Here is a 26,904-nt window from a genome sequence, read left to right as displayed (position 1 = left end):
TGGCTACAAACACCTATCACAGCTTGAAGGAAGACTGCATCAGGCCCTGATCTCTCTGGAAACAAAGACACCCTTACAGTCTTTGGCCTAAAGGGAAAAAAATGTAGGATGGGTTGGGATCACTGCTGCCATCCTCTCCCAAAAAAAGCAAGGAATTTTCCTATTGCACAAATAAAGGAGTGTCAGGAGAGTTACAGGCAGCTTGGTCTCCAGAGCAGCCCTTGGATTTGGGAATAAAACTGCTTAGAAACTATAATTTTTTTTCCCACAATTTGCAGTACAGTGATGATTGCTAAATGATGACTCTTCACATTCAGGTTCTGGGAGAGTGCTTTAGGTACAGCGCCTGCCTGTTCTTTTCTAGGGATCTAAGAAAAATAGATTAATTGACAGCTACTTGTTTTAGTGCAAATATTCTGATCTGTGTTTCCCTGATCTTCAGAGCATTTTAGAGCCATGTGATGGTTAGATTTACCCTAGAGGTATTCTGCCTAGATTGGGTAGACTCCTTAGGTGCTTCACTACAGTCTGTTTTGGACTCAGATTTTCAACTAAGACTGACCACATCCTGGATGATCCAGGGAATATTATATTCTAGTTCACAATGAACATCTAAGGAGATTGTTGACAATAATCCTTGTGCTGACCCATGCACAGCTACAAGGTAGCCCTAATTATTGAAGAACTATAGCCCCTCTCCTACAAAAACCAAGAAACATTTAATTCCTCCCAGTTCCTCCCAATTCATTCTTGTCAATGTTTCAGACCACCCTCAGAAAAGTTACTGCAAGACTAATATATACAGATGCAGTGATTTTATTTGCTACTGCACTGTTTTATGAGTGTGCACCGCAGAGTCTAACTTCATGGCAAGAAGATTTATAGTGTAATTACTTTAGTATATTATTGTACAATTTGCAACTAATGGAAAAGATATTTACTGGCTACACTTCAGCTGTCAGAAAGTCTGTCTGCAAAATGTTATGAGTGGAAGGAATATGTGCTTCTCTTCATGAGCGGGAATGTTAAATGACAGGCATTGCTTAACCTGATCAAACATTTTAAACTTGATCAGCTACCCATATCATAATAACTAAAGTTTCCTGTAAAGAAAATTAATTATGCCTCATAAAGGAAACAGAAGCATTTGATCTTAAGAAGCAAATAAAAAACTGCCCAGCACACCCACTCTCAGGAGAGTCAAGCCCAGTCAATCATCTTTCTAGACAAGTGTAAGAATTAAGAATTCCACATCCTTTTTTAATTGCTTTAATTGGCAGTGTTTCCCAGTGGACTTTCATGTTTCGCTTGGCCTTTTTTCCCCCAAGTTGTAAAAAATGCATCTGCTTAATAATCATGTAATTGGATTTCCAGTCCAATGATTAATGTCTAACATCCAGTACTTAAGAAGAGCAAAAGCAGAGACTTGTCTTCACTTTTGACATAAGACCTTTTTGATGGAGAAAACTTCATTTATATCAAATGTTTTGCAACTTACATTTCTCAGCAACTTGCCAGATCAGTTCAAGTTAGATGCCTGGCAGTAAACATCCCTTTCATTAGAAGCACAGAGATTAGAAGCATGAAATTGAATGGACGAGGATGGAAGAATTCAGTAACATTTTTCAGAGGCCCTAATACTCAAACAACTTAATTTCACAGAAACCCAAACTCAGGTCCCTCAGAAATCAAATGAAAGTTTCCTGTTGCAGTGGAGATGAAAAAGCTGCTACAACCTGATGGGCATCAAATCACAGAGAATGTGGAAAATTTTTGTTTGATCCTTATATTTGGAAGGGGCAAAGGGACTGAAGCAGAGCAGGTAACTATGGCTGTATCTGTTCCTTTCTCCAGTTTCTACCCTTTGCTCACTATGTTTGGACAATCCTAGTTAATAGCTCTGGACTCCTACCAAATTGTCGTTATATAAATGGTAATATAACATGTCCACATCATAAAACTTCCCCTCACACAAATAGAATTGGATCTATAAAAAACAAAACAAAACATTAAAAATACAGAAGTACCTTTGTTCCATATTGAAAATCCAATGAAACCAGTGCAAACTTGGAATAATTACATCAGGGCCCTATCCAGGATTGTGCACAGGCCTCCATATCCTCTACTTCAGTCTTCTTCCTGGCCACTCTAAAGTAAATACGAGGGTATTAGCCAAATCCTGAAATAAGGCAGCCTATGGGGCTCAGTAACCATGTCCATATCAGAAGGAAACAATGTCAAAGTTTTCAGTTTCAAATATCTCAGAAAAATCCCTCAAGTCACTTTACATAGTCCGCTATCATCTCATCACATGTTCAGCTAATGGGAACTGAAAACACTTAAGCACTACCATATTTTTAATTGAAGTATAATGGTGATGATCTGCTCTTTGATTAAGTCCTACACAACAGAAAGATTTGCATTGTCTTCAGTGAGTTTGCAGTAAGGACCCTTCAGAGGGCAGTGAAGTGTTTACCTTGACTGCTTATTGCTTGTCCACCACTCTCCCAAGTTTCTGATATCTTCACATGTGCAGACCAGCAAGCAGCAATCCTTTATCCATCTGATGGGCACACCTACACAGCAACAAAGACAGAATTCATCCCAAAAATTCCTAGGTAAAATAAATTAATATTAGATAACAACCATAACAATAATGATAACAATGATTATAGCAGCAACAACATGGCTGTTGATCACCTCTGGGCACAGATCTGTGTATTCCCTTAGTATATCTTGTAGACGTATTTCATTGGGATATACATCGGTGACTGTACTTCTACAACTTCTTGTCTCCTCCCACTGTAAGTTAATTCAATTTTCTGGCATTTTTCTGGAGCAGGATCATACAGAAGAAATCAAGGCATTACAAAGCTACGTTACCCTGCAATCTGAGACGTGTGGACATTTAAACATATTTTAGTGTGCACAGCTCATTGCTGGCATGGGGGAGCCTGTGACCCGAGACAGTCCAAAAGCTGAGTGAAGGACAGCCTGTTCTCTCCTGCTTGGTCCTATTCCTCTGCTGCTGCAGGACTCCAGGGTGCCCAGAACACTGGCCTCCACGGTCACATCTGTCAGCATACACCTCTCATTGCTACTCTACCAGAAATCAAAATAAATCATTTAACCTCTTCCTTGTCTGATTTTCCTTCATGTAAAAAAGGCAAAGGTATTAGTGTCTCTCCTGGAATAATGAAAAATCCTTCACTCAAATATTTATGTAAAACAAGAAATGCCTTTTGTAGCAAAATGGAAAATATTCTGGAGAAAAGGAATTCTCGTTCTGTAAGTTTATTGATGATGATGATTACACAGAACACATTTTTGTCTCTATAAAGGCAACCAAAAATTACATGAACCTAGTGGCTGAAGCCTGGAACAGAAAAGCCAAATAATATCCTAATTGCAGTCTTAACAGTGACTTAGGGTGGGGTGTTTATGGACCCATTATGAGCCCCATGGCTCTATAAACTTAATTGTGTTGAGCATTGACTAATATTGGAAATTCATTGGAAAGATTGGATTATTAATGTGGGCACCAAAATAAGACCACACCTTTCATCTTCCAGGTCTGTGAGACTGTTGTGCTTCTTTTCTCTGAGTTAACCTTCACCTAGGTACTTGAGTTGAGTTTGGGAAAGGGGGTGGATTTTTTTCATGCTCCACTGAGCTAGAGGAAAAGATATTATAAATTAAGTTAGACCCTTCCAAAGGTTTAATTTCTTTAAAACTGCAGATCGATGTGAGCCACCCTTTGATACGTGCAGTCTTCTCTGCTTCCTGTGGTTTTAAATATGGCTCTTAAAAACAGCGTGAGTTTGGGGGTGAGTAGATCTTGCCCTGCTGAAATTATTCACACAGCATTAGTCCATTCCTGAGTGTTACACTAAGAAGCACTGTGCAAAGATAGGGAATACCTATGTATGACATATTGACCTGAATTCCAAATACCTGAGCCTTCTACATTAACAAGCTGATGAGTACTATTATAGTGATTATGTCAAATAAAACAAAGCTGATTTTGAAGGTCTGCCTACAAAATGAGAGCCAAGAACATAATGATTGATGAAGTCTTCTGCCGTGCTGAAGCTTTATCTGTATTAAATCCTTTGTATCATTTACTTTTGGTATGGTTCGCTTGGATATCTCCAATGTCAAGAAGTTCTGCTTCCTCCATGATGCAGAACCGTCTGGCTAGGCAGGGGTCAGCTCAGGCTGTAGAAATGGGGAGGCAAGAAAGAGTGCAAATCTGTCCTTGGTTTTGGTCTTCATGCTGATATGGCTTCTGACTCAGATTTCAGCGGTACATCATGCTCTCCCCATTTGCCCACGCTTATCATTTGTAGATATCCATATCTACACAGTGAAGAGCTCCACAAAGCTTTTTCATATTTGCTGCATCCCGGACTAACCTGAGTTGTAAGACTCAGAGAGGGCATTTTCTGCCTCAGGAAAGGAAAGAACTGCCCTGTCTTCTGGAGTTCCTTCATGAGCAGAGTGCCTGGGAAGCCAGTGCAGCCCTTGTACAAGCTCCATGAGATAAAGCCTGGAAAGATTAAGAGTTAATATCGCTCTTGGCCAGCATGGCTACATCTCTTTTGGTTAGCTATACCCACTGGATAACAGTGCGTTCCAGGAGGAGCAGCTGTCTCATCCCTGATCCAGGCTGACTGACCAGGTAAGGAATAGATCTGACTCACATGCACAGGCCTGCTCTCCTGCAGGGGGGAGGGACAAAGACAAACCCTCCCTCACAAGTGTGTTTGTGGGACTGGAGTGATTCACACAAAAGAAACTGGGGGTGTCAGAGTCAGTCCACATACTTTATCATCCTACAGGCAGTTGTATTTTCATTTCCTATCAATTATTTAATCGAAAAACTCCAGGGCAGCATATATATGCTATCCAGGAAATTCACTTTCCCCATTAGATGACTGTAGCTTTACAAACAAAGTCTGTCAACTAAAAATTATCACTTTAATCCCTTTTTTATTATTATTTTGTTTTCCAGATTGCAATACTGAAGTCCCTGCTGTTGTCTTTCTGTTTTATCTGTCCAGAGTGACTCTGATTCATTGCAGACAGCCTTTCTCACTCATCTCGTTCATGTAAGCAGACGCCAATAAGCAGCAAAGGAAATTCTCGCTCTGGACAAATGCAAACCAGATCTGACTGGCTGCCTTCGGTGAAGTTCCCCATGCAGATTTCTTCTTCATTACCAGCTTGATAACAAGGGATGGCCTGTGTCTCAGTGCATTGGGTATTTGCCAGTAGCTACAGAGATAGCACCTCAGTAGTCTGAAACAACAGATCAAAACTGTTCAGGACTTTTGTTTCTTTCAATGTGAGGACCTACGAGGTCAGATTCCTTATCAAATTAGACCTGTTACATTTTTTCATGGACCTTTCTTTCACCAGGATTCTCATCTTGGTCTTCCTCTCCTGCTCCTCCCTCTGCTGAGCATCCGCCGTTTGTCAGAGAGCTACCTGGCACAATGATCCATTGATAACTACTCTCTGTTGAAGACAATATTCTCAGTCTGATCCATATGCCACAAAAAAACTGAGAGGTTTGAGTTATTCAAGTGGAAACCCTCAAGCAACCCTTTTACACTTCCTTGGGCCTAATGTAAACAACCAAGAACATTAATGATTTTACATTTTTAAAGTGGATTAATGAAATCACATTAACAACTTGTATGAACATTTTGCTCAGAATCAATATATTTTTCACACACTGACTTTAAAATTAGAATAGAATAGAATAGAATAGAATAGAATAGAATAGAATAGAATAGAATAGAATAGAATAGAATAGAATAGAATAGAATAGAATACATAAGTGAAATCAAATTCAGATGTATTTCTGAATTTTATTGAATTTATGTTTGCAGTCCTTTATTTCTTCTATAGATCAGGCTCTAGATTCCCTTGCGCTATTTTGCTGCTTTCCAAGAGAAATGAAGGCTGAATTATTTTCTGCATTACCTGTACACAGAAGAATATGATACACAGAAATGCAATTTAAAATCAGACAAGAGGAATCTTTGACTGATACTTCACCCCTTCTCTTTTGTACGTACATTGCTTCAATTGCAAGACTGGACACTGCCCAGTATTACCAGGATCCTTGCAGATTTTCTTTACACACTTCATTGACAGTAACCAGATTCCAACAGAAAAAATATTAGCAGAATGCCATTTTTCACTGTACTCCATGAAGTACTTTGAGAAAGAAAGAGATATGACTATATTTCCCAATAATTCAGCAAGACTTCATGATCTGCAACTTTCCCCTCTGTTTCCAAATGACTCCCTTTCATAAATCTCACAATATCCATAAAGAAGAGCTTTGTGATACTTTATGTGACAGAAAATGCCACATGAAGGGCTCAATTGCATGTAACTAGTTTGTAACTCCAATACTTTTGTCTTTTTTAAAAAACACTGGTCTTCCCTCCCCCTTTCCCAATGCTGAGTGGTCAATAGAATGGTCAATATTAACACCACTGATGGCCAATGAACTCAGAATGATCTGAGATGGCAATCTCATTCACACAGACACAACATTATTCTTTTCCTATAGCAAAACCGCTATCAGCCACCAGCCATCTTCCCACAAACATCTCCAAATCTCTCAACTGCCTCAAAACCCAAGGAGAAATGACATTTACTAATGAGGTGAACTGCATGAATTGATTTTGACAAGGTAAAAAGTGCCCACGAGTCATCACCTCTCCCCACATTCCACTAAACCATTCCTTCAAATTGTTTAAGAAGTCTGTCCCAGGGAAAAAATATCACACAGCTGAAAGAGCAGCATTAAATTGGTTTTCCAGTGAAAACAATGCTCCATGACAACTTAGCTGAAGGTCTGCTGTGGTACGTTTGCACAGCACTTTGCGCAGCAGAGCCATGACCTATTTTAATACTGGATACCAATGTGATCAAAAGGACAGGTAGCAAGACACAAAATGTTTCTTAGTTTCCATAAGTTTTCCAGCCTCGTAATATACCTATTACTACAGGAAAACCCTTTTCTTTCTGCAGGTTCCACTCATCATATATATGATTACAGTATCAGAAATATTGATCAGAATATTGCTATGAAGCAGGTTCTTTGACATGTTACACATTCACCAGAAAATAGGAAAGATAATTTGTTCAACACCTCTTTGCTCCAGCCTTGTTCAGTTCTTATTGCTCTCTTTCTTCATTGCCTTTCCATGCTACATTCCAATTGAAATTAAATTGCAGCTCCTTCAAGACAAAAAGTGGAACCTCTAGCTTTATTTCTGTACTAATTCTACTTAATACTACTACTACTTTCCTATTCAGGACAGTTCCAAGAAAAGATCCTTCTTCACATTGCCATGCCAATAGTCCCTATCAACCAAAGTCCTGTCTGCACTGAATGACCAGCTCTAGATGCCTCAGAAAAGGTTACAAAACTTCCACAATTGTGTAATAACTCCCCTTAGGGACATTTATTCCCTAGGGATGCTAGTGGTCAGCTTAAGCATTCATGTACAGAGCTAATGGAATTAAGGATTATCTGCAGTGTTTAAGAGGCAGCAGACAATAAAGTGAAGAAGGAATCAATGAGGTACTTAAAAAGCACATTTTCTTGGGTTTAAGCATTCATTCTGTTCCTTTCAATAATTCATGCCAAAGTGATCAGAGTCTTTAGAATTTGCACAGCCAGAGGGTAGGAGAATTGTAGCATGTACAGTTGGAGCATCATGATATTTTAGGTACTTATGTCCTCATAAAGGACCATACTTTTCCCTTCCTGAAGGCATAGTCGTCTTCTGAAGAGCGATTTTCATATTGCCAGCATGGATTTACCCAGATCCTCTGCTTGGGAAAGTGCTCAGGTAGACTAGGACCAACCACCCAGTGGTCTGGACAATCCCAGTGTGCTCGGGCAACCCTGTGAAACACTACAGGCTTGGGGAAGAGTGTCTGGAAAGCTGGCTGGCAGAAAAGGACCTGGGGGTGTTGGTCAACAGTCAGATGAATATGAGCCAGCAGTGTGCCCAGGCAGCCAAAAAGGCCAATGGCATCCTGGCTTGTGTCAGAAATAGCGTGGCCAGCAGGGACAGGGAAAGGATCTCACCCCTGTACTCGGCACTGGTGAGGCCACACCTTGAATACTGTATTCAATTTTGGGACCCTCACTGCAAGAAAGACATTAAGGTGCTGGAGCATGTCCAGAGAACGGCAATAAAGCTGGTGAAGGGTCTAGAGAACAAGTCTTACGAGGATCAGCTGAGGAAACTGGGATTGTTCAGCCTAGAGAAAAGGAGGCTCAGGGGAGACCTTATCACTCTCTACAACTACCTGGAAGGAGGTTGTGGTGAGGTGGATGTCATCCTCTTCTCCCAAGTAACAAGCAATAGGACAAGAGCAAATGACCTCAACTTGCTCCATGGGAGATTTAGATTGGATATTAGGAAAATCTTCTTCACCAAAAAGATTTTCAGGCATTGGAAGGGGCTTCCCAGGGAAGCAGTTCAGTCACAATCCCTGGAGGTATTTAAAAGACGTGTAGATGTGGTGCTTAGGGACATGGCTTAGTGGTGGACCTGGCAGTGTTAGGTTAACAGTTGAACTTGATGATCTTAAAGGTCTTTTCCATCCTAAATGATTCTATGACAGCCATGCAGGTTGTCTTCTGATGGTTCCTTCTTAAACCATCAATATTTGATGAGATGGCGTGTGGTTGATAAGAATATATTTTTTAACATGGGGTGTAGACTTGTCAGCAAGCCTTCAAAATAACCTAGGTTATCCTGGAGTCCTCTCCAACTGCCCTATTAAAAGTACAAATCAAATCTGCCATATGCTGTCATGTGGGCTGACAGCCATGAAACAGCACAGAATATAAGCACAGCTGAACTGGGTTGGACAAATAGCCCATCTAACATAGTAGGCTGTCACCAACAACAGCTGTGATATTTCCCCAGCCCACTTTCACAGCCTCTAGTAATTTGTGTCCTGAATGCACATAGACTCTCAGTCCCAACAACACCTAACAGCAGGGAGTCCAACAGCAACACTCCCCTGAACTTCATCACCTTTGCTTAAGGTGATGATACGTAACTACATCACCTTTGCTTAAGGTGATGATATGTAACTAAGCTAAGACTTCCAAGGGAAATTTGAAAGGCTCAAATTACACACAAACTATAAAATGAGTAATATGCACTTATGCATCTTGATGGGACTGCCGATGGCCAATCTGGTGCACTTTAGACCCCTATTAATAGCCAGGCTCCACAGGCAGTTGAATAAAACACACTTCCCTGGAGTAATATAACAGCAAGAGAGGATTGACCAGGGATGGATCCTGTTCGTCAGAATTGCTCAGTAACAGGTAACTACTCTGCAAACATAACAACTGTCATTGCTTCATCAGTTCCTTCTGGGCTTATCTGTTGCACAAAATGTTAAGCACATTGACCAGGTGGTGCCTTTTGTGATATGCTTATTTTATTAGTACATGCCCTTGAACTAACAAGCATTTCATAAGTACCTGACAGACGAGTGACTGAAAGAACTTGGCATCTGGGACTGAGAACTGAGGAGAGGGAGGGAGGATGGGATTTTAGCACAGATAAGGAGCTGCAATTATCATACTCATGCAAAAGGCAGGGACAGAAGTGGCTCACCTTGTAGATGACATATTTGCATACATTTTACTCTTCAGAACTAATCTTGAAGTACCATGCTGGAGTCATGTCCCATTTCAAAATCTCCCTCTTTTGTTTTGTTTTGGTTTTTTTCCTAATAATGGTGCCATCTGCTTTAGCCTGTGAGGCTGTCTTTGTTAGGTACCTGACACATTTTGGGATAAAAAGGTAAACTGAGCTATCTCCCAACAGCTTATCCCTAGCCCAAGATAGGCAGGCTGGTTAACCTGAAAATTTCTATTTGTGAGCTGTTGATGATGGTACTAACCACAGACTGGTTCTTTCAGGCTGGCGGGTTGGTCCTGGTATGCCCTAAAGGCTGTAACCTAACCAGGGCCATTTTCTTATGCATCCTGGTTTGCAGGCACCCGAAGGGATTCACTGCTTCCAGAGGAGCCGCAAGCCTTGGACTGATCTGGGCTCAGGCATGTACTTAGAGAAGCTTAGAGACAACAAGTACACAGTGAAGGGTTAATTAAGGTCTCAGATGTGAAATTGAAAAGCTACAAAAGAGAAACAGAGGCTCATTGAAAAGCATATGCTTGGCACTGACCTCTCTGTTCTGTGGACCCACTTTGGGGGCTTTTGAGGCACTTCTCAGCTGTCAAGCTACAAAGGGGAACTCAGCATCCTCCAGCAGCTGACTGGCCTTCAGGCTCAATGCCACAGCTAAGGACCAGGTGGATCCAGCCCCACTCCAAGAAATTGTGGAGCTCCCTCCAAGTCAGCACCTTCTTCATCCTCTTGCTCAAGACAGACGGCTTCTCTTTCACCCTTGTATTTCCTGGATCTTTCTTCCTTCAGGAATGCAGGTTCAGCAACCCCACACGGCAATGGTGACTGCAGCTCCCCCAGTCCTCTTGTCCCTGCGTGTGTCTTGCAAATGGAAGTGTAGAAAGGGAAACCTCGTTATGGACCTCGGAGACGTCTTTGAACTCATACTGCTGCTTTGTTCCAGAACTAGCAAATGCCTTTTATTTTAAATAGTCTTTTTCTCAGACACGTATTTGGGAGTAATTGTAAATGATTCTCTTTCCATGTGCACGGACAGAGTTAGCAGCCAGAGTGATTTTCTCCATCCTATCCCTCCAGCTACAGCTAGCAGCCTCACCCACATTCGCTCCCACCTTTATCAGTCTGAGGGTTTGGTTTCACAACTCTCTAGCAGAAATTAAAACAGAGCTTGAGCAGAGAAGTTCAGTTGGAAACCTCACAACAACTGTTTTTTTGACAGCTCCCTTCTGTTAGAAGATGGACACAGAGACCACTAGCTCATCTCCCATCTATCACTAAATGTCTTGGTAAGGAAACAACATTCCCTAGCAAGTGTTACGGAACATGTTCTCGGCTCATCTGAATGCAGCTGGGCCTGAATTTTGATGCTTATTATAAATCAAGCACAATTAACACACAGCCATCAGGTCTTTGATCCTGCATCATCAATAACTCCCCAGCTTTTCTCTGGCTTTTCTTTCTTTTTTCTCCTCCTCTCCCTCCACACCATTTTTTTTCCTTCCATTTTTTCAAGCCTTATTTCTGTCTACTTTGTTTTTCTTTACGAGGGATTTGCTCTCCTCTCATTTCTCTTGGCCATTCCCCATCTTCCTCATGTGAGCCAAGAAATTCCTGACAGCTGCACTTCCCATCTTGTGTTTTGCCGTCATCGTCATTTTATTTGTGTGCATGCATGCGTGTGTGTGTGTGTGAGAGAGAAATCCAGCCAGCCTAGTGGCATGTCTTGAATCCTACACTAAGTGGAGGTGGAGTGAAACACTCCATCTCTCCTTGCAGCAGCTGTTCCCCTGAGGATCGATGGACATAGTATCAGTGGAAAAGACCAAATTCACAGCCACAGGAGCACCTGGGAGAGCCCAGAGCTCTGTGCCTGGACACACATTTGCCACTGGATTTGTTGAAGCAGTACAAGCTGGACTTCTCCCTTCATGGTTCTGCTGTTGATCTGTGCTGGCTTTTAACTTTTACAGCAGACAGCTGTGCTCCATGAAGAGACTGGGCAGGATTTAATCAATAAATGTTTAAAAATTACCAATTTTTTCTCTTATTCACTCCCCAGACTCATGGCACATCTTTTTACCCTACGTGCACTGGCTTTTTCAGTCTCTCTCTCTCTTGCCCTAGGACCTGTACCAGCAGCTGCACAGCTGGTGCTGTGCCAGGGTCAGATGCTCTCCCACACTGACCAGAAATTGTAACTGACAGCGATGTTGGACAAGCAAGAATCACTGTTGGTTTAAATCACTGATTTTTAATAAGAATAAATACTGAAACCTACAAACTCTATCCATAATCCATTACCTCCGAAACATCCTTCTCTCTCTTTATGACTCAGCATCTGGTAGACAGCTGAATCCAAACTTCTATAGCATCACATTAAATCCTTCTCCAGAATGATTTCTTCATGTATTTCCTAGAACTGTACAAAACCACAAGAGCAATTGAGTAAAAAATGCAATAATTTACAGTATCATAGCAGCAGTGGTAAAATATGTGCTTTCTGCTTATTCATTTTGATTAAGAAAATTATTCACAAGGCATCAGACATTTGGTAAGAAATCCATCTTGTGGTTTGTTAATCAGAAGAAAAATATACTCTAGACTATGAAGAGAGGTAGCTTTCAAGGCTAAAAGGCACTGCCAGTTATTTTCTAGAGGAAGCTTATAAGACCCCCCCACACATTTGTTAGTCTGACATTGGATGCTGCATATGAGTTAACATTCCCATCCAGAAAACACTTAAGCATACACATAATTATAAGCATATGAGGAGTGGCATAAAATTCAAGATGAGTAATTGTGACCTTTAAGTTGAGTCCATTTTAAATACTTTTAATATTTTTAATTGTTGTGTTGGAACACAGCTCAGAGAAGTAATAATGGCCTTATAGGCTTATCAGCAGAAGTGGGTTCTGTGACTCCTCCCTACCCACCACCTCCTTTCTCTGCATCCCACACAGTCCACCCCTGGGACTACCGACACTCCCTCCTTCCCTGGGCTCCTGTCATCCACTTAGCAGTATTTTCCAAGAGCCCGCCTTCCCCTGTTGCAATCTCTTTGTAGCACTGTGTCCTTGGGCTTGCTCCTGGCATGGCTTCCTTGTGTAAAGCCCAAGATAAAGTGCCCACATTAGCTTTTTATGCTCTGCTCGCGCTTCCACATCAACACTCACCTCACCCAAGAGTAAACTTTCTGAGCACAAACCTGGGTGACATCAAGGAGCGAGTAAAATGGAAGAGGATTCAGTTGATTGCCACTCAGAGGCATATTGAACCATGGGCCACAAAGCTAGCGAAGGTTGCCTAGAGACAACTGGAATCCAAATTGGATGATAGCCCTCAAAAAATCATGGTGGCCACCCCTCCTCAGAAATTTGGCTGGGGAGTTTTATACTGAGTCCTGTTTTTCTTACCCTCAAACATTACACTGATACTTTGCCTTTATCATAAGCACATACATGTGACATCCCCAGGCACAATGTCTCACTTGAGGAATGGCTGCATTTCACCTGTCTTCACATCTTAATCAACTTTGGTGTTACTCTGAGGCTCACAGTAAAGTTGTTCCATAATAGTGTGATCTTGTAAATAACCCATTACAAATTACTTGTTGTCTGCACAGAAGTAAACAAATGTCTCACACATTGTGGATGTTGCTAGCTGTTGATTTTAGCAGAACAACCAGCACAAAGTAGCAAAAGGTGGATATGTCTCTATCCTACCATGTGGCTTGATCAGCAGGAGGCAGATGCATTTTTTTTGGTATGTCCTTTTCTTTGCAAAACAAGACAGTTGAGGACAGCATGCAGTCCTTGAGGCATGGTGAGCAGATCAGATCTTTCTTATTCATCAGTTCTTCTTCCAGCTTCTGGGAGATCCACTGGAACACAGTAGCACCAGCAGGACACGTGTTTTATAAGTAAGCAATGGCAGACAAAAAGCAATTGAATTAGATCCCCAAAGCTTTACTGAGATAGATGATCCTTGAAAGTACAGCTATGATATTAAATATAGTGAAAGTATAATTCTTAATTTCTAGGCATCTGTGAGAATAATTACCATCCTTTTGGGAGTATTGTAGTGACTGTAGCTGGTAGATCTCTAAATGAGACAATATTTCCTTTTGATATTGCATCATTAAGATAACTGATTCCTATACCAGCCAAATGTTTCATATAACTCTTTCCTCCCTTTTCTTAATGTGTGCAATTGTGGTAGAGCAGCACTGTTGGGATTTAGTGGTTGTATCTCTTTATGAGTCCAAACTGTGACATGGAAGACTCAGTGAGTTTATTGATTTTAATTTCTTATATTTGGGATTTATCTTCTCAGCTTTTACTTAACAGCTGAGAATACCCACAGTGTTGATATAGAAGGCTGGCTACCCAAGGGCAAATTTCAGATCCTCATTTTTTCACCTATGCATTTATTTTTTTGCTTCTGGATGGATACCAGCTGCCAGGCTTTGATCCAGGCTTTGATCCAGAGTGGCTAAAGGGTGCACTCTGCAAGAGAGTATTCCAGTCTCTCAGCCTCCGTAGCCAGAGCTGAGAGTAGCAGAGGCCTTAAGAGGATTTCCATGAGTATCAGAGGGAAAGATCAGGCATTCCCTTTGAAGATCCTTTCTCATTGAAATCCAGATTCTGATCCCTGATTTGGTCTGAAAACCCTGAACCACAAGGCACACAGTAGGGTCTTCTAGGGGGTAAAGGGATCTGAAAAACAGGGGTGGCTATCTGTGGGTGGCAGGATATTTTCTTTCCCCAGGAAGACTGCCAGAATGGTTCTGAAAGCAAAAGGAGAGCAAACCCCGTGAGTAAATCCCCTTTTTCAGGCTGTTACTCAAGTACCACCATCCTGCTTTGCAGTAGTGAGGAAAAGCTTAAAGAATTGTTGGTTTAAACCAGACTCAGCAATTACTGGGCCACTTCAGTATAGGAAGAGTTGTTCAGCCAGGTTGATTTCCTTCCTGGAGCATTTGAGGACTAAATTAATAAAGTGCTTTATGACTGATAATTCCTGTGGCAATGTAGGGAAGATGAAGAGCTATGGAACAATAGATGGAGAGTATCTGTCATCCTTGAAAAGTCCTGTGGATGCACCACCCAACTTTGGTGCCAGGAGGAACAATCTCTGTCAGTGATTTGCTGTTCACCTTGCTCACTTAACTGCTCCTTTCCCCATGGCACTGTTTTTATCTTCTTCAACTTCCTTAACAACTATAAGGTAAATATTTGCACCCTATTGTGTGCTACATTCCAGCACACAGAGCCCCAGCCACAGGCTGGACATTGCTGCAACCTCAGGTATTGCTGCCAGAGAGAATTAATGGCCATAGGTTGCTAGAGGTAATGAACTCTAATCATGACTTTCTCACTTGACTTGGTTCAGTAACACAGGGATTGATGTAAGCCTTTTTTTAAAGTGTTCTCTTTATGTCTGCCCATGCCTCCTTTCATCCCTTCACCTTCCCTTCCTTTCCCTTCTTTCCTTCAGTATTGGCAAGACTGACAGGTTGTTACAGCTTTTTCCATCTTGTCTAGTGAGATGGGATCAACACCAGCCAGCTGCAGGGCAGGGTTGTGTCCAAAGCCATTCCCGGTTCCCACACCACGCAAAGGGCCATCATGCGTTCATGTCCATTATGGGTGCTACAGTGGACTCATTCATGGACTCAACTCTTTCTGCTGTGAAATTCCCTTGCCCCAGTGCTATGTTTTCCTTGGCGCAGCATGTAAGACAAGAAGGAATCTTTACATGGAAATCTCTCCGGCTATGGAAAACATTTCCCCATGCACATGTCCTAGCAAGAGATCTACTGCATCCATAATTGCACTCAGCACTTGGAATGCGGTGATGTCTCCACATTTCATGACCAAACATAGTCTTTGCCATTGCTCAAGGGTAAAATAGGCTCTAACACATTAACCTATGGTCCCTTATCTACTGCTTTCGTCATGCTGTCCATTTGTATCTATTTGGAGAAAAGTTGTGTTGTCTGTTGCTCATGATGCCAAGCTGCCTGGCAAAGGAGATTTGTTGTATTTGTGGTATTTATGCTCTTCTTTCAGCTTCTTAGGCAGCAGAGAGTCAGTCTTTTGCTTTGCAGATCTATCCCTCCCAACCCTTCTGATTTTGCACAATCCTTTCCTAAAATTCATGAATGTTCATGGCAAGCTGGTCCATAAGATGCTCAGCACTTCAGCTTTGCTTTCTTCCACGGACCATTTAAATGAGGACAAGCCGCTTTTGTCTGATAAGAGGATAATGCACAGGGCTGCAGTTCTACCATATTGTCCTCCAGCCTGGATGTCACACCTACCTGGAACAAGTGTCATGGTATTTCTATTGTCAGAGATGACAGAATGTGGTCTTTGTGCAGTAGATTCAGATTAATCCTGGTGTTAGTGAGTCCTGAAAACAAGTACAAAATGTTTTAATCAAACAAAGCACAAACAGTTCTCGCTTAGATGGGGAGGAGAAATGATGAGGGTGATTTCATCCCTCCATGTCTAATGCAGACTATGACAGATGGAGGAACCATGGGGAATACTAATAGAATGGGATAGAAAGAGATCAGAGCCTTCACTGCAGGGAACACCTGACCTCTCAGTTATCCTTCACCCCAGGTACCTTCTAGACTGTTGAACGAATTGGTTGCTTTTGCAGTCATGATCACATACAGCTCCTCCCACAATCTGGTCATACATTGCCTCCTGTCCAGCTCAGTACTTCTCACACACACACAAGCCTCTCTCTGGGCAAAGTTGCTTAAGGTGTCTCCTTCCCTAAAAGCAAGATTTCTATCTCCAGTATCAGACTGGACACATTCACTGCCAATGGCTCTATTACATCTGTGTGCCCACAGTAAATACCACCTGCTGATTAAACAGAGATGGAAAGTATCCTTTTAGCACTGGGATTAATAAAATCAAAATTACAAAACAAGAGCCTTCACTTTACCCTTTTCTTTTTTTCCATACTCTATAGATTTACCCAGGCTGGTTTTTTGATTTCTTTTGGAAAGTGTAACTCAGCTTGAGTTTGGATGAACATCTTAATTGCACTCACCAGATTAAGATTTGTCTCTGCTGATTTTCTTCTGGAGGGGGTAAATTAGACCTTTAGTAGCCCCATGGTAGCTTGGCTAAACTGCTTACCATGCTGACTAAATTCATTTACGGTTAGTTTGATAGCTTTCCACTAGATCGTGCAATATAGATATAATTCAAGACAATGGAGCATCATTAGCCTTTAATGACTGCACTTGAACCAGATCGTAGGTGGGTTCTTGGGCTGAAGTCCAAGAGAAGCAGTTTACTCCAGGCATCTCTGCAGAGAGATGAAGGCTGAATATGGGAAAAGGGTCATATAATTCTGCAAGGGTTTTCAGAGGGGCTTCAGCCAGAAAGAAGAGAAAGGTTTGGTAGCAAAGAAGAGGAACAGCTGAGGGCTGAACAAAAAGAAATCAATCATTGTCAGGAACATTTCCACATCCTTGTAGCATCAAGCCCCAGTTCCTTTTGCAGTGCTCTCAAGACACTCCTGAGAGATGCAGTTATAGCTGTGCAGTGACAGAGCCATTTCCCTGATGGGGTCCTGCTTGAGCATGTCAAGCCCTGACCCTTCCACAGGGGCTAAACCCCGCAACAAGCCTGGGGCAGCCCGGAGGATGGAGCAGAGTCTGCCCTACAGGGAAGGTTTTTCCCTACACCACTAGACCAGACCAGCACTCCTGCAGGAGGCGTATTTAAAACATGGTGGATTGACAAATAATTGCTTAAAGAAAACAAGTAAAAAAACAGCTCTGAGATACACAAATCTAAGGGAGAACAAATAACCCTTCGCTCATCCTGACAGTCAGTCCCGTGCTATCAGATGCACAAAAAAAATTATTTCTTTATTTAGCCACTGTTTTGCCCTTCCAACTCTTACTGTGCTGTGCATTTCATCCACTTTCCAAGCAGCTTGCATCCCTGAAGCCCACTTCCACACCATGCTGGGGAGGAAATGTTTGGTCCTGGCTCCACCTGCAATGACAACAAAATGTTTCCAGACAGAGGAGGCAAAAGGCACAAGGTCCACTTTACGGGTTACCCACCTGCATCGGAAGGAAATCTAGAAGAGAATGATGCAGGAGATGAGCTAAAATTGGAGATGAGAATTAGCCCCACTCCATTATAGAAGAAGATTTCCAGTTCACCTATGCAAACAAAATCAGAAGTGAGTTCAACTCAGCATAAAACAAAACACTTTTTTTCTGCTGTACTAATTTTTCTACAGATTAGTGAGTTGAATCAGCATAGAGAGGGTCCTACAGCTGCCAGCGCTTGCAAGGATTAATGACAGGATCTTAACGGTTGGATCAAAGAGGAAGGAAGCTTAGTGAGGGGTAGGCAGCAAGGAGGTGATTTTACCCCATCTTCTGGTACCCTTAGATCATAAAACTGGTGAGACAGGGATTGTACTTCAGCACTTCCGTACACTTCTTGATTTGTACCTACATCTGTAGAAAACAGAAGTCATAATACAGCCTGAATAAGGTATAATTTATGATCTATACAATACAGTCTCTATACAGGAGTATAGCATAATCTGTATCTGTTACATATATATGTGTGTGTGAAAAGTAGTGATCAAAGGTATGAACAGGAATTCCTGGTTCCTGCAGGACCAGTGACCCTGGTGACCCCTGAATCCCACAAGTCTGATTAACACCTGGTGGGTTGTCTCTAGCTGGAAGTACAAGCTATTGCTGTTTCCTGCTGCTTTAGTTACAGTCAAGTCTGCCGGACACGGAGCTCCTTCAGCCTTCACAGAAGATGCCTGGCCTCTCTGGGACCTGCTGAGAACCTGGCAGGATCTGTGCTGAGCCCAGTCTCCTGTCTGCCAAGGAGTCTGGCTGGCAGAGTCCTCTGCAAACACTCTCCCATACTTACTGTACTTACTGACAGTGGGACAGAGCTGCCTCGAAGATGAACATAGGAGACCAGGCTGGCTCTTCAAAACCTGCTCGACATGCTCGCACTGGCAAGCAGGCTCCCTGGCAGCGCCAGGCTGGCCTGGGGTGGATGCCACGGCCGCATGGCCAGTCACATTGTGAAACCTAGCCACCAGCTTCCTTGGTGCCATTTAGCCCTGCTCGGTTAGGAATGACTCCCAGCCTTGGCCATGGTTTTCCCCTCTTCCGGAGAGCACCAGCATGCACATCTGTCATTTGCTGACTTTATGCTTAGAGATTTTCTCTTTTTCTTGCGCTTTTTTTTTTTTTTTTTTTTTTTTTTTGACTAGACAGTGAAGCATATGGTGCATCATTGTCTGATTAGCTAACAGCTTCCTGGTACCTGTGGGAATTACTGTATCTAACACTTTTAGAGCAGGTATTTGTACTACTTTTACCTGCTACTCTCCATATTGATCAATTCCTGCTTTCAGGATTTTATTTCTACCAGATTACAAAGATGACCTTACTTTAAATCCACTTTGTCTCCTGGATACATGTCAGCAAGAGAATTACGGGTTGTGTTGTGTTTTCTTTGATTATTATTATATAAGAAGATTAATTATGACTGCTTAAAATGTCATCGTCCAGTGGAAGGACTTTCCGTTCCCTTAATTTAAGGTACTTAAGGCTACTCCTTCTGTTATGTCTAGTGTTTGAACTATTTATAATTTTTTTCTAAGGTAATTTTTCCTGCTGGTGAAGTCTGCTGAGTAACAGCCCTGGAGCCTGCAGACTCACATCTGCAGACCAGCAACTAGTACTCAAAAAGTGTCCCCCTAGGAAGGGCAACTGCCAAAGCATACAGGCCCTAAAACCAAGGAAAGGTGCTTTCTCCAGGTCCAGGACTGGTTCCCAACCCTGTCAGCAGTGCCAAGCTTAGGCAGAGATACATGTGCAATTCAACACAAGCAGGAAAACTCAAAATGAGCCCTCTGCCAAGTAAAAAATTGTAAAGAACAAGGAATAAACAATCATCTCTCAAATATATGAGAGTGAAGAATATTTGTGTATAATATTGTCTGGTACTGAAATTATACAATATATAGTTTTATACTGCATGATAGCTAGGATGTTCCAATGGGGATTCAGTGTCTGGAAACTTCCACAGAAGGAGAACAGTTTTCAGTACTTTCCAATGAGGCACAAATCTTGCCCCTACAAGGTCTCCACACCTAGCATCATAAGATTCAATCAAAAAAGGACGGTGATTTTACTTCAAAACTGCTTCTCAATACATTCTAATAGTGAAATGTATAGGCTTCTGTTCTTTAAAAAAAAAAAAAAAAAAAAAAAATGCACAGCTATTATTGCTTGGCTGCTTGCCATTTTAGACAGAAAGCTGTTCAGAAGAGAAGACTTGAACATTGCAGTCACACTAACAGGAGATATTTGTCCAAGGTGCAAACCTCTCTGAAGACAACTGCAATACATCACAGGTAAATTTAATCTATTGCATCACTAGTTTGACACTCCTAGCAGCCACTGGCAGAGAGTTCCCAAGGACTCAAGCTCTGACACAGTTCTTCTCCTGTATGTATCAGTGGCAGCATGCCAATCAAGGATGAAGTGGAAAGGAAAGCTTTGGAAAATACCATCATGCAAATGGAAAACAATGGAAAATTCCTAGCTTGGGTTCGCTCATTTCAGAAGTTATCAAAAGATCTAGTGTCAGCAAGCTTTCAATTTCTGATGAAAAGCAAAAAAAATATGCCTAGGAGATGGAAAAAAAATATATATAATATTAATACACATATAAAACCGAAAAGGCACAGAAATATAGTAGCTTCCAAGTCAGTTACTGCCAATAAAGTGAGTGCTGTTGACTACAGAGTATCCAGGATATGTTATTTTATTTGTGGATATTAAAGAAGAAAAAAAAAAAAAAAAAAAAAAAAATGGGGCAGAGAGAAACTTCCTGGGTCATCAAGTCCAGACTTCTAGTATCCCAGGCACCACATAATTGACTCCTTTTCATCTGAGTTATCTCTGGTCTTCTAGATTGATGTGGTAAAAATGTAAAACAGGAGAAGCAATATTAGCAATCAGAAAATTAAAAATGACATGTTTTCTTCTGTATCATAAACAAAGCCACATTAGCAGTGGGAGCAGCTGTAAACATAGCAACCTGTAAGGCTCCAACAGATAAGGCAAAGACTAAAGTGTAGTGAAAGGTCCAAACAATTTTTGGAGAAAGGTGTTGTAGTCTTAAAACTACACACAGGAGTGGTGGAAGGTGTCCTGCTCAGAGGCACTGAAGGAGAGCCCTGGGCTGGGAGGCTGTTTGATGCCTCCCTCCTGCTATGCTTTGGGTTTTCTTCCACTCCTGCTTGATGGGATGTGAACACTCTCCGCTCACAGAGGAATGATCTCAGGTTCAGCCCGTGGTGATGAAACACTATGCTTAATGTAACCAGATGGGAACACAGCTGTATCCTGCAGGGTTACACCATGTCTCTGCCAGAAGAGGTACAGAGCTGCTCATTCACTGCTTTTATCAAGTGGTTTAACATCCATTGTAGCAGACATCAGCATCCATTCTCCCTTCCTTGTCCTACAGTGTACACTAAGCTGCAGGGTTGTGTTTCCATTCAGTCTTCTTGCCTCCGTCCCCTTTAATTATTCTGTGCAAACTGAGATTTGGGAGCTCAGCTCTCCTTGGGCAGAGGTGAAAATCAAAGCCTGGTCTCTCCCTTGATGATGAGCTGTTTGGTGCAAAAGGAGGCACTGATTATTTTGTTGCATGGTAAGAAAAGTCTGGTATCTTACACCAGAAGAGGGTTCAAAGCTCTAAAACCCAATGAAGAAGTTTCCAAACTGGAGAAGGCAGATGGGTTCCATGCTTCACCCTTTGTCATGTTTGCAATAGCCTGGGCAATTTCCTGGGGAGTTTCCCAAGACTGGGTGCCTGACTCTCCATATATATTAAATGAACTCTAAATAGCACTTAGGCAATGAGGTGCTTATAAATAATGCTGCAGAATGAAGCTTAAATATTGTGGATTGGTGATGAAGGCAAAATCAGGTCTCTTAGGATTAACCCCCAGGCCACACTGGCACTCAAGAAGCACCAAGAAAATTCTTACAAAAAACAGCCTCTAGATTTTTCTGTGAATCCACTGCTCATCAGTAATGAGGATTTGATGCAGCAAAATACAGAAGTGTGTGTCTGGCCATAAGCTGTTGCTCAGTCTTGCCTATGCTCCAGCGTTGCTCTCCCTGCTAACAGCTGCAGAGGTGCAGGAGCAGCTCTTGGGTCCACGTGCTCAAACCCGGCCACACCAGTGAGACCGGGGCCAGATCTCTGGCCCTTTCTCTGATCCCTTGAACACGAGTGGCAGACTCTAATATTTGATCACTGGTGTCTTGAATAATGGCTTTGATTTCCCAAAGTGACCTGCTAATGATAATACCAACCTGTGTCCCTGATAACAGGGATTTGTCTTGGATATTGCTTGACATGTTTAGAGGCAGAGAATGAAAAAGCTGATGAGTATATTAATAAATTCAATCTCTTCACTGGGGAGGGATAAGTACATATGAAGCTTTCTGCCTCATAAAGCCTTTCCAAACCTATGCTCAGGAACAGAGAAAAGGCTGTTTTTAAATATATCATATTCTTAAAGAGGCATTTGCCTGGAATAATCTGAGCTTTGGAAACCATTTTTTAACTGTAGCCTAATAGATAAAGTGTCACTTTGGGTTTTGCAAAAACTGGAGTCCAGTCTCTCTGCAACAGACTTTGTACTGCTTGGGCTTTTGATGAGAACTCATTTCCATAAATTGTTCCTGTTAAGCTGGTGGGTCCATGTGGGAGCTGGCAGTGTCTCCTTTCCAGCCCATAGGGGAGATGAGAATCAGCCCGTGTCTTTTACAGGAAGGGAAGGAAAAGGGGAAGAAATAGCAAACTACATGAGGTAGAGGGAATTGATTGCAACCAGCCAGATATAATTACATTGTGGAGGACATTTAATATTTCATCTTGATCTTTGCTGTATCAGGAGAGTAAAGAACATCACCATATGAGGGAGAGAGAGGCTGCAACTTCTCTTGATTTAAATTGTAAATTCCCACAAGCAAAATCATGAGGTACTTTCAGACAATCTGTACTGCTGATGCTTGAATGTATGTGACCCAGATTGCAGGGAGAACTAGAAAGCCACTCCACCTGCTCGAAGACAACAGTGGCACTAAGCCATCATGGCAGGTCCCCAGCACAGCAGGTATTTAATCTAATTGTACTAATGAATTTCTCTCCTCTCTTCACTCCTGGGTAGCTACAGACATACTGGCACAGGGCTCTCTGGTTAACCACTGCAAGGAGGAAAGAGTTTTACATCCCACAATCTTAAATGGTTCCATACTCAAAGCCAGACCTTTTAAACAGCACAGCATGTGTTTTGGTTATGCCTGGTGTAAGTAACGTGCACACACATGGGAAGAGATAGTTACTGCTCAAGAAAGTTTACAGTGTTGAAAGGAAAAGATGGGAAGGTAAACAGAGGCTCTGGACTAAGCTCAAACACAAAACCAAGAGGTAGACTAGAAACAAGGATGCCCACTATACTAAGGGCATATACCTACACAAGGCAGTGCATCCTATGCAAATTCTACAAGAAAGCACACCAAATCCCAGCAAATCCATCCAGTATCCACCTCCTTCTACTTCTGTCATCTGGCCCCCAAAGTGGGTGAGACATTTGTTGTGATGGGAGAAAGCCAGAGGCAGCACCTGGCAGAAACCTGAGGAAGGAAAGGGAGGATAAGGCATTACTAAGCATTCCTACACACCAAATATCTCCTTATAACTCTGACTAGACCAACTTGTCTTTAGCATTTTGGCCACCAACCACTGAAATGCAACTCCATGAGGTGGATCAGAGCTGGTGTGAGCCAAAGCTCATGTTAGGGAGAACTGTCCCAGTTGCTCCACATGTTTATCCTTCTTGCAGCCTAAAGCTGCCAAACGCCTCTCCATTTGCCTTGGTCACTTCCACCCTCACTCAGCCAACTCCGATCCAGCTCCACATATTAATTATCATAAAAGAGGGAGAGATTTACTCATTGCTTCAGATGATTAATCAGCTAGTCAGACATAACACCACCCATGCTATTGTAATTGTAGTCAAATAATAATGTTATATGCACCATGATCATAGCTGTCATCAAACACCAGAGGCTGGTAATACAAGCAATGTCGTCTCTTCACAGTCTCCACAACCCAGAATTATCTACAATCTGGAATAAGTTCTTAAAGACAGCTCATGAGATCAAGGTTTCAGTAGAGACAAAAACTGGAAACAGACCGATGATAGACTTCAAAACAAGAGCTTTTACAGACAGCGTGTGGTGGCAAGGATGTACATCACTTCTATCCGTGGTTTTCCTGACCCAGTGCTGCATCTGTGTAGACAGGAGCTGGTCTTGAGGCCGGCACATCACAAAATGCTTCCATAAGCATTGCCCCACTCCCTGCTTCTGGAACACATCCCCCCCAGCCCTGAGCACCCTGCACACCCTGGGTTGCGAGACAGGACGCAGCCCCTTACCACCCTATGAAGAAGAGATGGGGAAAAGAGGGACAAGCTCATCAGCACTCCGAGCATCCAAACCCCACTCTCAAAAGTGATCACCACAAAGAGCTGAAGCAGTGTTCTGGAGAGAGAAAACAGACTTCTTGGCTGATAGCTCTCTTAAAATACACCTCACTATTCATTTTTTTAATCCACTCTGGTTTCAGAGCAGCCTGTAAACAGTCAAGCTAGAGAATTTGTTTAACAGAATTTGCCAGCTCTCAATCCTTCTTTATAGCCCTCCTGGTTAGATGAGCAGGTACCCTAACCTTTAGATATTTTTCTCAGCAATTCTCCATGCACTGGCCCTCTCATCTCACTGACCTTATCACTTAACTTACTGCAGTGATATATTTCTGCTAAATTTTCCGTTAGCCTTATTCAGATCTCAAACCAAAAAATTAAAAAAATTACTATTTACTCCCGATCCTACTCCCCAGCAGCCACAATGTGCATTTGTTCCGCCATTCTCCATTTCATACAGGAACAATTTCTTCACCAACTTTCTAAACTAGCAACTTCTGACAAGGGATTGGAATAGTGGATCCTGAAGCTGGGATGCAGCAAGGAGCAATTTTCACTAGCTTTATATTCATATGAATATTCAGTGTATTTACTGGAGAAGGTAGGCAAGAATGACCAATAGTGCTGTCCCCAAGGCCATGCACATACAGAGTAGGCAAAGGCACTGTCTACCCAACAGCCTCAATACCTCTCAGACACAAAAGCTGCTTTAAAACAGCTTGTGCATTTGCAGAAAAGTCTTAAACTCAAGTTTGCAGCAAGCATGAGCTCCATCTCACCACTCCAGACAGGCTAGACAATATTTGGCTATCAATCAGACTCATATAATACTAACTCCCACATCCCATCACTGAAACAAAGAAGTTTAATACTGTAGCCAGAGCCCATAAGAAAGCATATAACATAGAAGCAGCATTGAGAACTTACAGACATTCCACCAGCTGTAAAAAAAAGTGGGTTTTGCATTGTTTTATTTTTTTCCGATGCGTATTTTGCCCAAGGCTGGTGGTGTTCATTTGTTGAGCAGCTCTTTGGTGGTCTGCAGGAAGCTGATTGGTCTTCTCAGTGGGGTGGTTTTAGTTCAGAAGGGATAATTTAAGACAAAGGCTATCAGCCTGTTGTCCAGCTCAGAAAAAGTGGCTGAGCCTGCTCAGGGGCTGTCTTCCAGTGGAATGAGTAGCTGCTTGACACAGGGATCTTTTCTCAGCTAAGTAATGAACTGTATTGATTTTCCTCAAAAAGAAAATTGGACTTTTACAAACAATGCAACAAGCTGCTTGAGTCAGGATGCTGCTGAAGTGATCTTGTGACCATCGAAGGCTCTTGTGCTTATCATGAAAGAGAAAAAAAAAAAAAAAAAAACACCAATAAAAAACAAATCTCCCTTCAAGTACATTGGGCAAGTACCAGACCAACATGCCCTGCAGGGACAGTTGACATTCACTCATTTGGAAAGCTGCAAGAACAACCCCTACGTTTGTTCTGTGTGTCAAGACCCTAAGTCTGCAGCAGGAGTCCACATCTCTCTCCACGCAGTCTCTTTGCAGGGATGACATGAATGCTCTCACCGCTGGCTGGGCACCTCTCCAGCAAAGAGCACTGAGCTACTTCATTTGGACCACCCAGTAGCTCATCACTGTCAGCCTGGGCAAAACAACTCCAAGGGCAGAGCCCCTGTAAACATCTCTCTCCTCGTTCTTGAGCTATTGAGCATTTTTCACGTCCCAAGAAAGTCTCATCATGTGGCAGAGCCCATGGGATTGTCCTGTTGACTTAGAGCAGGCTCTTCAGGTCTGGCCAGCATAGGTTCTTACATCCTAAAACTTAAAATGATTAGCTATAATCTCCATTTCAATTCCCATACCTATAGCATATTCTTGAAGCTGATCTGGCAGGAGAAAAAGGCCTATGGGAATGAAATAGGTGAGCCCCGGGCTAGTTCCTACTGATAAACAGGGAAATAACACAGCTACCCAGGTCTCCTTAGCTTCCTGCAACAAAGGAACAAAGGACAGCAGCTGGGCAAGGCCTTGGGGTTGGCAAGGAGGGGTCAATAGCAAAGCGAATTTCCCCCCTCTAGTCAAAAGAGATGACTGCAGAGAATCTGAAACCCAACCACCATGTGACTGACAGATGGTCTCATGCCATCAGGCTGCCCCCAGAAACTCAACCCCAGCAGGGTTTGCACTGTGCCCAAGCCCCCCCAGGGCTGCCACATCCCCAGGCAACAACATCAGTGCCACCTCCAAGTCCCAGCTTCATGCTCGAAGTCCCCCAAGGAACACTTGCCAGTGCCACAGCAGGCAGGAAGGCGGTGGGGGGTATTCCCTTGATGTCCCACTCCCAAGGGTTTGCCATGCACTGTAGTCTCATGCTCCTGCTGCTTCCAATGGCCCCAAAAGGCAACAGGACTCCCACACAACCATCAGCTCTCCAGCGAAGCAGGAGGCATCTTCAACCCTGCACTCAGCTGTTGATAAGGCAATATCCAAGAACCTGGCTGTTAAATGCTATGGCACCCAATTATTCTCTACAGTTTGATTCAGAGATCAAAAGATTGCTGTCTCAAGTGATATCTGTGGGCTCTGGAATT

Source organism: Athene cunicularia (genome assembly GCF_003259725.1).
Source record: "Athene cunicularia isolate RWA chromosome 6 unlocalized genomic scaffold, athCun1 chr6_part1, whole genome shotgun sequence".
Lineage (NCBI taxonomy): Eukaryota > Metazoa > Chordata > Aves > Strigiformes > Strigidae > Athene > Athene cunicularia.
Note: the sequence above shows the minus strand (reverse complement) of the source record.